The sequence below is a fragment of the Geotrypetes seraphini genome, chromosome 10 (genome assembly GCF_902459505.1).
Source record: "Geotrypetes seraphini chromosome 10, aGeoSer1.1, whole genome shotgun sequence".
In the NCBI taxonomy this organism is placed as follows: Eukaryota; Metazoa; Chordata; class Amphibia; order Gymnophiona; family Dermophiidae; genus Geotrypetes; species Geotrypetes seraphini.
This window is the reverse complement of record NC_047093.1, coordinates 90,667,028-90,680,969: the sequence shown is the minus strand read 5'-3', so window position 1 is coordinate 90,680,969 and position 13,942 is coordinate 90,667,028. Positions and strand designations below refer to the sequence as shown.

Sequence of the window (13,942 nt, the reverse complement as noted above, 5' to 3'; positions counted from 1 at the left end):
CTTTTTGAAATAGATGAGCACTTATCTATTTAATGGTTCCGACGTGTCACGTTTCGATCGCTGCTTTAGGAAACCAAAAAATATGCTCAAAAGAATTATTGACCAGCATGAAAGGGTCAGATTTCCGATTCGACTTCACTTCTCATTTCTCAAGAACACTTGAAAGCGCTGCTTAATGTTACATATAATTAGGGGAAGTTCTTTTTGATTTTACATATTGAGTTTTTTACTTCCATTTTTTGATACCTTTTTGGTATTTTTTCCCCATTTATTTGATTTTTTAACCGAGTATGCTACAAACTAAAGCAGGAAAACCCTCTTGCTGGTCTTGAACTGGAAAAACAAGAGCTTTGTCTATGAAACCACTGGGTGGTGCTGATAAAAGGTGGGTTGAGCAGCCCAGGGAGTTTGCAATAGCTCCGAGGCGAGAACTGCATCCCTGCTCTTAGGGAGCCAGATTTGTCCTTAGGGATTACTGGCAGATGGATCACACGGTTCAAAGAGTGACAACTTACTGACAAAACCAGCTGTGTGCACACGCTAAAGAGCGTGAATAGTTTAAGATATAAAGAAATTTAGTGTTGGGGTACCCTCAGTATGACAGAGCAGCGAGGGGAGAAATTCTCCAGCGCTTTACAACATGAGACAGAGACCAACAAGTCCCTGCCCTCACACCATCATAGGGTACCTCCTTGTGTGAAATAATACAAAATTAATAGTGAAAAAAAATAAATCACCAAACCAGTGAACACAGCTGAGGTCAATAAAGGAGCCACTCAGAGAACCTTCTCCAAACAACTCCCAAAATCAAAGAGCCGACTTAACTGAAGATGTTCTTAAGCAGTTGTCACAGAAGCGGCTACCCACAATGAGGGACCGTTGGATACCAGGTCCAACCAAGCCTGGTTTCTGGAAACCCAAATCCCCTTCTTCAGGAACCCATAGTGGAAGCGTAAATCGCTACAGATCATCGAGCCGGCTGGGGGAGGGCGGAGTGTGTGCACACAGCTGGTTTGAACCGTGTGATCCATCTGCCTCTGGGTTGGTTTCTTTCTAAGGTTCTCGAGCAGACCTTTGGAGTACCTGTATTTGCTTAGGGTTTACTGGGCATAGCATTTTGTTGAGGTATATGTAGGAGGGCCCAGTGAAAGAACCTTAAAGAGATGTTGGTGAAGTAAGTTCTGTTTGATCACTTCTCTTGACAATTCTAAACCTGAAATGCAACCGACGTGAGTAATGCAGAGCTGAAACTTTGTTAAGAACACCTCCCTTGAAATATAGGTACTAGGTTAATGTTTAAACCTATATTCTGTAAGCAAAGATATGATTTCTTGCTATCCAGAGCAAGAGAGACGCACACCTTCACATAGTTCTCTGTGCATGTGAAGCCAATGCAGAAAAATGCGCTAGGCTTTGTACTAAAAGCCGAGCTAACTGGTGTACAATTTTGGAGGTGAACTGTACAAAAACAAGTCTTGCACACTTGCCTTGAGTAGACACTAGCGCACAGTACAAAAAGCACAGTTACTTACCGTAACAGGTGTTATCCAGGGACAGCAGGCAGATATTCTTAACACATGGGTGACGTCACCGACGGAGCCCTCGGTACGGACCTTTTTAACTAGAAGTTTCTAGTTGGCCGCACCGCGCGTGCGCGAGTGCCTTCCCGCCCGACGGAGGAGTGCGTGGTCCCCAGTTAGTATAAGCCAGCTAAGAAGCCAACCCGGGGAGGTGGGTGGGACTTAAGAATATCTGCCTGCTGTCCCTGGATAACACCTGTTACGGTAAGTAACTGTGCTTTATCCCAGGACAAGCAGGCAGCATATTCTTAACACATGGGTGACCTCCAAGCTAACAAAGAGGGAGGTGGGATGGTTGGCCATTAGGAAAATAAAGTTTGTAACACAGATTGGCCGAAGTGTCCATCCCGTCTGGAGAACGCATCCAGACAGTAGTGAGTAGTGAATGTGTGAACTGAGGACCAAGTGGCCGCCTTGCAGATTTCCTCGATGGGCGTGGAGCGGAGGAAAGCTACAGAAGCAGCCATAGCTCGGACTCTGTGGGCCGTGACAGTTCCTTCCAGTGAGAGACCGGCCCGAGCGTAGCAGAAAGCAATACAGGCAGCAAGCCAATTTGAAAGTGTCCGTTTGGAGACAGGACGACCCAAACGGTTGGGGTCGAAAGACAAAAAGAGCTGAGGGGCTGTTCGGTGAGCTCTGGTACGATCAAGATAGTAAGCAAGGGCACGCTTACAATCCAGCGTGTGCAACGCCTGTTCCCCAGGATGCGAGTGAGGCTTAGGGAAGAAGACGGGAAGCACAATGGACTGGTTGAGGTGAAAAGCTGAGACCACCTTGGGAAGGAATTTAGGGTGGGTACGCAGAACAACCTTGTCATGGTGAAAAACAGTGAAAGGTGGGTCGGCAACCAGTGCATGCAGTTCGCTAACCCTCCTGGCAGAGGTGATGGCAATTAGGAAAAGCACCTTCCAGGTAAGAAGCCTGAGTGAAGCTGTGGCAAGAGGCTCAAACGGAGGTTTCATGAGAGCAGAGAGAACCACATTCAGGTCCCAGACGACAGGAGGAGGCTTGAGAGGCGGTTTGATGTTGAAGAGCCCTCTCATAAATCTGGAAACCAGAGGATGAGCCGTGAGGGGTTTTCCGAGAATAGGCTCGTGAAACGCAGTGATGGCACTGAGGTGGACTCTGATGGAGGTGGTTTTGAGGCCAGCGTTGGACAGCGAGAGCAAATATTCCAAGACAGTTTCCACCGCCAAAGAGGTGGGTTCTTGATGATGCCGGAGACACCACGAGGAGAATCTGGTCCACTTCTGATGGTAACATTGGAGAGTGGCCGGTTTCCTGGAGGCGTCCAAAATGAGGCGGACCGGTTGAGATAGATTCTCCGGGGAGGTCAGCCCGAGAGAAACCAAGCTGTCAGGTGGAGGGAAGACAGATTGGGATGCAGTAGAGACTGATTCTGCTGTGTAAGTAGAGTAGGAAACACAGGAAGAGGAATGGGCTCCCTGGAGCTGAGTTGAAGCAGGAGGGAGAACCAGTGTTGACGAGGCCACTGCGGGGCGATGAGGATCATGGTGGCATTGTCCTTGCGGAGTTTGGACAAGGTCCGCAACATCAGAGGAAGTGGAGGGAAGGCATAGAGGAACCGATCCCTCCAGTCGAGCAGGAATGCATCCGGAGCCAGACGGTGAGGAGAGAAGAGTCTGGAACAGAATTGGGGCAGCTGATGGTTGTGAGGTGCTGCAAAGAGGTCCACCTGCGGGGTGCCCCATCGAGCAAAGATGGAGAGCAGAGTCGGAGGGTCCAACGTCCACTCGTGAGGTTGAAGGATGCGGCTGAGATTGTCGGCCAGAGAGTTCTGTTCGCCCTGGATATAGACCGCCCTGAGAAAGAGATTGCGGTCCGTGGCCCAGGTCCAGATGCGCAGGGCCTCCAGACAAAGGGGGCGAGATCCGGTGCCGCCTTGCTTGTTTATGTAGTACATGGCGACTTGATTGTCTGTGCATAGGAGGAGGACTTGAGGACAGAGAAGATGTTGGAAAGCCTTGAGGGCGTAGAACATGGCTCTGAGTTCCAGGAAATTGATGTGATGACGACGTTCCTGTGGGGTCCAAAGTCCCTGGGTGCGTAGATCTCCCAGGTGAGCTCCCCACGCGTAGGGGGACGCATCTGTGGTGATGATCATAGAGTGGGGGGGCAGATGAAAAAGTAGACCCCTGGAAAGATTTGAGGAGTTCAACCACCATTGGAGAGATTGCTGAAGAGATGATGTCACAGAGATGGGATGAGAAAGAAGATCCGTAGTCTGTGACCACTGGTTGGCGAGAGTCCACTGAGGTGTACGAAGGTGGAGACGTGCCAGAGGAAGGACATGCACCGTCGAGGCCATGTGACCCAGGAGGACCATCATCTGTCGGGCAGGAATGGAGGGATGCATGAGTATCTGACGGCAGAGATGGAGCAGGGTCTGCTTGCGATCGGAGGGGAGAAAGGCCCTCATTAGCGTGGTGTCCAGAACTGCTCCAATGAATTGAAGTCGCTGGGTGGGAAGCAAGTGCGACTTGGGGTAGTTGATCTCGAACCCCAGGAGGTGGAGGAGAGAGATGGTGTGATGAGTGGCTTGTAGCACGAGTTGAGATGAAGGTGCTTTCACCAACCAATCGTCCAAGTAGGGGAACACCTGGAGGTTGTGAGACCTGAGGAAGGCCGCTACCACTATAAGGCACTTGGTGAAGACCCTGGGCGAGGAAGCGAGGCCGAACGGTAGCACTTTGTACTGATAGTGGTGGTGCAGTACCTGGAACCGCAGGTAGCGGCGGGAACTCTGATTGATGGAGATGTGAGTGTAGGCCTCTTTGAGGTCCAGGGAACATAGCCAGTCGTGTTGAGAAAGAAGAGGGTAAAGCGTGGCAAGGGAGAGCATTCTGAACTTCTCCTTGACCAGACACTTGTTGAGGTCCCTGAGATCGAGAATGGGACGGAGGTCTCCCGTCTTTTTGGGAACCAGGAAGTAGCGGGAGTAGAATCCCTGACCCCTTTGATCTGGAGGTACTTCTTCGATGGCATTGAGAAGGAGGAGGGATTGAACCTCCCTCAGGAGGAGGGGGGTTTGAGATGAGTGTGAAGCAGACTCTACGGGAAGGTTGTCTGGTGGAAGAGTCTGGAAGTTGAGAGAGTAGCCGTGGCGGATGATGTTGAGGACCCACTGGTCCGACGTGATGACTTCCCAACGGCTGGAGAAAATGGTGAGACGACCTCCGATAGGCTGTGGAAGAGGTCGTGAGGGAGGATGACTGGCTATGCCCTGGAGAGAAGAGTCAAAAGGGCTGAGACTGTTTAGCAGGCTGAGGCGGCTTAGAGGGTTGAGTGGCCTGAGATCGAGCCTGGGCATGGTGCTGCTGTTGACGAGGTCGCCGAGATTGTTGTGGAGGCGGATTGAGTGGCCTGGCTGAGAACCTCCGCTGGTAAGATGATTGAGGCCGATAGGGTCGAGCAGGCGGAGCCTTCTTTTTTGGCTTGATTAGGGTGTCCCACCTGGTCTCATGGGCCGAGAGTTTCTGGGTGGTGGAATCCAGGGACTCTCCAAAGAGTTCATCCCCGAGACAGGGGGCGTTGGCCAAACGATCCTGGTGGTTGATGTCCAGGTCGGAGACTCTGAGCCAGGCTAGTCGACGCATGGCTACGGCCATGGCAGAGGCCCGAGAGGTGAGCTCGAAGGAGTCGTATATTGAGCGGACCATGTATTTTCGCATCTGGAGAAGACCAGAGATGTGTTGCTGGAATAGCGGGACCTTGCGCTCAGGAAGGTACTTCTGAAGGGCAGACAGCTGTTGGACCAAGTGTTTTAGGTAGAAAGAAAAATGGAAGGAATAGTTGTTTGCCCTGTTGGCCAGCATGGCATTTTGGTAAAGCCTCTTGCCGAATTTGTCCATGGTCTTACCTTCTCTGCCAGGAGGGGTAGAGGCATAGACACTGGAGCCCTGAGTCTTTTTCAAAGTGGATTCCACTAAAAGGGACTCATGGGGCAATTGAGATTTGTCAAATCCAGGTATAGGGATGACTCGGTAAAGGTTGTCCAGCTTACGGGGGGCTCCCGGTACCGTGAGGGGAGTTTCCAAGTTCTTGTAGAACGTTTCCCGTAGGATGTCATGTACGGGAAGCTTGAGGAACTCCTTAGGAGGTTGCTCAAAGTCTAAAGCCTCTAGAAAGGCTTGAGACTTTTTCGAGTCAGATTCTAGAGGAAGGGACAGGGCAGCAGACATTTCTCTCAGAAATTTAGTGAATGAGGACTGCTCTGGTTTAGAGGTGGCATCGGGTGCCGATGGTTCCTCATCAGTTGAGGAGGGATCCTCCTCGGTACCGAGTGGAGTCTCCTCCCACAAATCAGGGTCTCTGACCTCTGGTGCATGTCGAGACACCGGGGTGGAGGGCGCGGTGTGGCGAGTCTTGGACAAAGACTTACCAGAGCGCACTGAAACGGTACCAGGGGAGGACGATCGGCGCCGTTCTCGGTCCCGAGAAGAATGCCGTACCGCCTGGTGCCGAGGAGGATCCACTGTGGTCTGAGAATGAACCACCGGATCGGCGTGAAGGTGTTGAGCTGAAAGGATCGGCATAGAGGTGTTTACCGGTACCGAAGGAGTGGACACCGGAGGCTCGGTGCGGGGCTCGGGCCGGTCTGGTACCGGAAGGAGTGGTGCCAGGATAGAGGGTAACAGTTGTTCAAGTTGTTTCTTCAACTGCTCCTGAAGTTGAGCCTGAAGAATGACCGAGATACGGTCATCTAGGGGTGGCATCGGAACCGCTTTCTTTTTCTTCGGTTCCTTGGATGCCGCTCCACGCCCCGGCGATGAGGAGGCCGATGACGAGGCACTCACCGATATCGGGGCGGAGCGCTTGCGGGACCGGTGCGATGCCGGTAGGGACGGTGTCGCCACCGTAGCTGGAGGGCGCTCGAGGGAAGAGGAAGGCTTCTTAGCCGGCTTACCTGGCGCCAGCGGCGCCGATGCGGGGTCGGTCGGTGTCGAGGTCGACGGTGCCGATTTTTGAGGTACCGCTGTGGAAGGTGAGGAGTCCATCGCCGACTCGGTGCCGAAGAGAAGAGTTTGTTGGATCCTTCGGTTTTTAAGTGTTCGTTTTTGCAGGGTGGCACAGCGGGTGCAGGAGTCCGCCCGATGCTCCGGACCCAGACACTGCAAACACCAATTGTGTGGGTCAGAAACGGAGATCGGGCGTGCACACCGCTGGCACTTCTTAAACCCGACCTGCGGGGGCATGAAGGGGAAGATGGCCTCCGCAAAATCGAAGTCCGAGGCCTGTATAATGGCAACAGGCCCCGCCGGGGCAAAAACGAAAGAAAAGGGAAAAAAAGAAAGATTTTTTTTTTTTTTTTTTTTGCAAATCAAAGGAAAATAAACCCGAAGGTAAGAGAGAAAAATTTTAGAAAAAAACGCGAGCGGGAAGGCGAAAAAGTGATTTCAACGGCCGTTGAAAAAATACACGCGTCTTCTTCGCTCCGCGGAAACGAAGAAACTGGGGACCACGCACTCCTCCGTCGGGCGGGAAGGCACTCGCGCACGCGCGGTGCGGCCAACTAGAAACTTCTAGTTAAAAAGGTCCGTACCGAGGGCTCCGTCGGTGACGTCACCCATGTGTTAAGAATATGCTGCCTGCTTGTCCTGGGATAATGCATTTAAGTCCATACTAATGAAGCTAGTAGCCAATCAGCACAGATGTGGAGAAGTGTGCAGAAGACCAAAAGACAAGAGAGGTCAACACCAAAGCTTTAATGCAGGCTCTGAGGGGGTGTAAAAGGTGGTTAGCTCATTGTTCAGCAGGCGCATTGGTGAGGATTTCATACCTGAGGTTTTTTTAGTGTGTGTGTTTTATGCGAGTGTAAAGATCACAACTTTTTTCCGGGTTCTATAAACAGCATGGGTGAAGAAAAAAAAAAAGGAGAACTGAGGAGAGATGTGTTGAAACAAAGAGCAAAGCACTAGACCAGGGGTGCCCACACTTTTTTTGGCTTGCGAGCTACTTTTAAAATGACCAAGTCAAAATGATCTACCAACAATAAAAATATTAAACCTGTACCCCCTCTTTCACTACGGTGCGCCAGCTGATTTAGCGTGCTCTAAGTGCTAATGCGCCCATTATATTCTATGGACACGTTAGCATTTAGTGCACGCTAAATCAGCTAGTGCGCCTTAGTAAAAGACCCCCCCATATTTATATATATATATATATATATACACACACCGAGTGCACCTCTTCTGTCCTCCACACCTCGTTCCATTCCCCAACCAACATCTCTCTATCCTTCCAGGAGTCCAGCTTTTCTTCCTCTCTCCTTCACCCCCATTGGCAACATGTCTCCCTCCTCTGTTCTGATTTTGCATCCCTCTGTTCTTCCTCAGGGTCTCTTCTGTCTGCACCTCCCGTAGTCCAACATCTGCCCCCTATTCTTCTGCCTCCCCTTTGGTTCAGGTTTCTCCCTCTCTCTATCTTCCTTCTGCTAACATTAACCTTTGGTCCAGGTCTTTGGCTCTCTCATTCTCTTTGTCTTCCCCCTCCCCAGTGCCTGGCATCTCTCGCTCCTCGGTTCAGAGTGTTTCCCCTCTCTAGTAGTCCAGGATCTGCTTTATCTGCCTTGTCTTCCCCCTCCCTTTTGGTTCAAGGCTGCTTTCCCACCTCTCCTCAAGGTCCTTTTGTCTCTTACCCCCCCTCCCCGACCCAGTATCTCTAAGGTAATCCCCCTCCTACCGGGGTCCTCGCGACGGGCATAATTTTACCCCGACATGCGGGGCTTTACCTCCGCTACTTCCTTGCACACAGCGACTGTCAGGTCAGTTCTCACCTCCATTCTTCCCTCTGGGCCTGCCACAGTTGAAAGTTAATTACGGCAGCCTGTAGAGCGAACATAGCAGGCTGCTGTCGACTTCTGTAGCGGGACCGCGGCAGAGGGATCGTTCTACAGAGGTTGACGGCAGCCTGCTACGTTCGCTCTGCAGGCTGCCATAATTATAGTACTTTAAAAGTGAGAAAGTGAAAGGGGCAATGCTAGGGAGAACACTGGCTCTGCGATCTACCGGCATTGCCTTTGTGATCGACCGGTAGATTGCAATGGACGTTTTGGACACTCCTGCACTAGACTGTTGAAAATTGCATGTGTGTACAGGTCCAAGTGCAAAATTTGTGCATGCATTTTGGGTGCTGATACATGTATCCATGTTAAGTGTTGGAATGCTGCTTGTCCATAAATATTGGTATCACAAAAATGTTATGCATAGAATAGCCCAAGAGATAGATGCTGCTGCTGCTGCTACTGCAGACTTCTCTGCATATGCATCTGATGGGTTGTGCCATGTCAGCGTACATTTTTTGAGCCAAGCCTGATTTTCTATTATTTGGTTACATTGCTGTGGAGAAAAACTTTGGCATTACTCTTGCACTAGAAAGCTATGCATGAGGCCTCAGTATATGATTTTAGCACAAAGTTTCTGCACTGAACTCTGTGTATATGTTTTAGGTGGGAAGTGGGAGAAGTACAGCAAAATCTTTTTCCCTAAGCTTGTGATTTATGGGTGAGGGCATCTGCAATAGCGAATGACACGGGGACAGATTCTTTTCCCCTGGCCTTGTGGGAACTCATTTTCCCATCCCATCGAGTTCTTTTCCTGTCCCTGCCCCATTCCTGCAAGCTCTGTCCTCATCTGCACAAACCTCAAACACTTTAAAATCGTAAGTATTTGAGGCTTGTGCGGTTAAGGCAGAGTTTACATGAATAGGGCAGGGACAAGGACAGCGACAAAACTCACAGGGACAGGACAGGGAAATTGAATTTCTGCAAGGATGGGGAAATATTTGTCCCCATGTCATTCTCTAGTCTACAACTTTCCTGTTTAAATTCTGCCTGTAAATAATAAAAGAGAAAGATAAGCAAAAAGTACAGATAGGAAGCAGTACAGAAAAAAAAATATGTTACAGCCAAGTCGTTACTTTTGCAATGAAGTCCATCACCTGCTGGTTCTGAAGCCTTACTTGCTTAGACCAATATGAAAAATCCACTAAAGATGAAGCACTCAACATGCCCTTTTTGACAGATCGGTTTCTCAGCAGGTTGACAAACACATAGGAAAAGATGCCACAGGGGCCAAAACACATTCGTATAGGCATCTTTCATCAGCCAAGTGATGAAACCACGGTTGTACCCAAAATTCTTGAGAGCTGTGACAAACACAATGAACTCGGAACACAGATTTCTGGGTTTTGTCTGCTTTTTCAATGTTTCAGAGCCACACAGAAGAAAAAAAAAAAAAGAGAAAGAGAAAGACATGAACATAGCACAGCATGTTACTGTGTCTGCGAGGGAGTGGGGTGGGGGAGGGAAGGAAATTATCAAGGGGATGGTATTTATCAAACATACAGCTCATTAAAAGGAACCTTCTCCTAGAAACAAATAGCAAAACATTTCCTCACAGACAACTGTCACACTCCCCGCTGCAAAGGACTCGCCCACAGGGAAAAGCAGCTAAAGTGGCAGAGTTTAAGAAGGAAAATCTTACTTTGCTGGGCAAGTGAGTCTAGCAAAGAGGCAAGTGCTGCCCACCGCTTGTAGGAAGAGGCTCACCTGCCACTAGGCAGACGTGCAGTTTTAACAACATTTCAGAAAGGGAGAGGGGAGGTGGTACAGAAAGAGCAGTGTGCTGGAAGGAGCTGAGTGTTGCAGTCACCCTCACTATACTTAGCTGTTTAACATTCTTGCAATAGTCAAATGACACAGAATAAGTGAAAATCCAATATTAGTGATATACATGGACAGTGCCAAATAAAGTCAATAATAAATCCAAAACAATGCACAGATTGTCACACTCAAGGGAGGAAAAAGCCTCAGAAACATGCCCTCCCACCACACAATGGTGGCTTAAGGTGGTCAGGCAAAACCTCATTGGCGTAAAAAACCTCCCTTGGAATGATTATAAGCTCTGTGCAATGCAAATTTCAAAATAGAAAAGGGTTAACTTATCTTTCTGATCGGTAAACCAACGGGTTAGTTACACCCTGAGAAAGCAGATTTGAGAAACATTGGTGTACCGATCGGAAAGATAAGTTAACCCCTTTTCTATTTTGAAATTTGAATTGCACAGCGCTTATAATCATTCCAAGGGAGGTTTTTTACACCAATGAGGTTTTTGCCTGACCACCTTAAGCCAGCATTGTGTGGTGGGAGGGCATGTTTCTGAGGCTTTTTCCTCCCTTGAGTGTGACAACCTGTGCGTGTTTTGGATTTATTATTGACTTTATTTAACATTCTTGCAACACCACTTCCAGGTCTCATTCTTTAACCTCCTAAGCAGTTTGGTTGCAAGAGAAGCACTTAATTATATCATCCCCAACTGCTGGGCTGCATGGGGATACTGAACAATTAGACTGGGAGATGGTGTAGCAACACTGTAGAAGGTATATATAGTGTGCTGTACTCACCTACTCCCTACATCTCAGCTTAAAGACATGCTTTAGCTACCCATAGAGTGTAGAGGTCCCTTGAATCTCCCACTACATACTCACCTTAAACACCCACTCTTCTCACCATTGGCCAGCGACATGCAGAGACATTTAAAATGGGATTCAATAAATGTGCCAAACGTCAAGAGGGGCTAAGATTAAAAGTGGCAAAACTTTTGCCCTGAGGTCCGTCAGAACTAAAGTGTCATGGAGGTCTGTCGGAGCCATGACCTATGCTGAGACTAAAAGTGGCAAAACTTTATTTTTTCACAAGCCTAGAGGTTAGGGCAGCTCTCTTGGGCCCTACTGATCTGGGTTCAAGACTAGGTTGAGCCAAGCAAAAATACATTTTCCTAACGCAGACCTCCTTGAGCTGAACTGTTTCCTCAAATTAATTATTAAGACTGCCAGCACAGATCCGTGCGGTCAGAAACAGCAACAGTTACAACGGTGGAATGAGGGGCTACAGGGGTGGGTAACTCCGGTCCTCGAGGGCCGGAATCCAATTGGGTTTTCAGGATTTCTCCAATGAATATGCATGAGATCTATTTGCATGCACTGCTTTCAATGCATATTCATTGGGGAAATTCTGAAAACCCGACTGGATTCGGCCCTTGAGGACCGGAGTTGCTCATCCCTGGGCTAAAACGTGAACCTGCAGACACGAAATCTGAAACCTCAGCTGTCAATAAATGAAGAGTTTTAAGGACTGCAGTTATGATCCGCATTTTACCCCTTCCTTACGTTTTGGTAGAAATGATAACTGGCTTGGGGGATGAGCTAGTTCTTGTTGCAGCAAGACAGAGAGGTCCATTCCTGCTTGCCAGGACTTGTAGTCATCCTTTTATTAAGGTACTCAAATCTATTCTATTTCAGACATGTTGTGGCATAAAATCACGATTGGCACTAGCTCTACCTTGACTTGACCCATCTAAAGAAGCCAGCCTAGCGAGATAAACCGTCATCACTGTTACTCAGAATAGTGAACAATGGTTTCCAATAGTATGTGGTAGAAACCAGCCCTGATGCAACTCTTATGAAACATCCACTAACACACACAAAAAGCTTACTATCGCCGCCCGATCGTACAGCAGCCTCTTCCTTTCCCAGCAACAGTAGTGCTTTAGGCGCCACTATTGGCCACAGGCGCAGTCTTTTAGATTCCCGGCAGCGACTGACAAGTCGCCTCGTTGCCAAGGAAGCAGAATGCAAACCAAAGCAAAACCAAGAAGAACGAGGGGTACACCCTGCACCGATTCAAGAGACAGACAAGCCCCGAGCCCTAGCAGAGAGCCCACTAATTCCGCGTCCTCAGCCGGTGAACCCACTTAATCGGGAACCTTCATGTCCCGTTAATGCAAACCACAATTCATCATGTATAGTCATAGAACCCCTCTCCCCCAGATAAAGCAATCATGCAACGTTCCAACTCCCCCCCCACCCCCCAACAAAATCAAACAGTCTCCCTAAAACGCTACTGCTTTTTATGCAGTAGGCTGTTGTGCTCTGCTCACCTGCGATGGACAGTAACAGTCGCGCGCTGGCTCTAGGACCCGATTAGAACAAACTTTCCAAAGGAACCGCACAGTCCTGAGCGGGAGCCCTGTGCACGCGTGTCAGGCTCATTAGCATAATCTCGGTTATGGGCAGGGGGGTTGGGCAACCAAAATAAAAGGGCGGGGTGCCGGTGATTTAATCCCAAGTGGGCTGGGTTTTCCCATCGAATCGGATTACTTTGGAAGAGCGGCTGCGGCACGATTTTGCGATTGCGGGGTTTTTGTCTACTTTCTTGAAGTGTGTGCGCTTTATTGGGCGGTATTCACTTGTTCTATTCCAGGCGCCTCTCAGTATATTCAAGCCTCATTCTGGTGCTCCAATAGCCTCTCACGTTGTAATCCAAGCGTCATTCTGCGCACCAATAGCTTCTCATGGTACAGTTGTAAGCTTCACTTTGGCGGTCGAATTCTTACAGTGAATGCTGTCTGCTACTTTTGACGCGCGAATTAGAAAAGGTACAGACTAGTAGAGTTGCCAAGGGACAGGAATCAAACACGTCCCCGCCCTTTCCCATAAACTTCAGAAGTTGGATTGCAAGTAACTTGGTTTGCAAGTGTTTTGCAAGACAAGCAAAACATTTTATTACATTTTAACTTGATATACAAGCAGTGTCTTGCAATACAAGTAGTATATCCCGCAGTCGATACTGTTTAGCTGATCACACATACAGTGGCGTACCTAGGGTATGTGGCACCCGGGGCCCATCATTTTTTGACACCCCCCCCCCCTCATGGAAAATTTTTTTTTTTTTTGCAATAACCATGAAATGGAATAAATGGTCAGAATAGAAACAGGCAGTGAAAATTTTCTTTTATTGAATCTCATTTATGTAACCATTATTCCAAACATAACATAACATAAATTATGTCGGAATTGTCATGACATCAGAAGTACATATGGAGTAGTTGCAGGTGATGCTTGGGACAGTTCTGATTATGTTAGTTTGGTTTTATGTGTTTTTTGAATAGAAGGGTTTTTATTTCTTTTTTTAAGGTTTTGTAGTTTGTGGTCGAGGTCAATAGGTTGTAGAGTTGGGGGTCAAGTGTTGCAGCTCGAATGGCTAGGAGGTTGTCGAACAGTTTTTTTCTTTTGACGTTTTTGGTTGGAGGGTGTGTGAATGGTGCGTGAGTTCTCCTATGTCTGTTTGAAGTGGATTGAATTATTTAGCTGAAGAAATTAGTTACCCCCCCATTCCACACACATTAATTCTCTTCCATTTTTGTTCCCATTATAAAAAAACACTGATAAGTTCCCAGGAAAAAAATACATTAAAATAAGAAGTGAAAACAAAGGCCCCTACAGATGAGAACATAACATAAGAATAGCCTAACTGGGTCACACCAATGGTCCATCATGCCCAG

The 13,942-nt window shown here is 48.5% G+C and overlaps 1 protein-coding gene across 3 annotated transcripts in view; it reads right to left on the bottom strand.

Moving 5' to 3' along the window:
• The window catches only part of AKNA (AT-hook transcription factor), a 193,256-nt gene extending 180,470 nt beyond the window's left edge, over positions 1-12,786 (bottom strand). Inside the window, exon 1 of one of the 3 annotated variants that reach the window (XM_033960081.1) lies at positions 12,539-12,786. The gene's annotated coding sequence lies outside the window, so the exon portion shown is untranslated. Of the gene's footprint in view, positions 1-12,094; positions 12,134-12,538 lie in introns of those variants that run through there. The other 2 variants (XM_033960078.1, XM_033960080.1) reach the window with 2 other exon arrangements.
• Positions 12,787-13,942: the final 1,156 nt, after the last annotated feature.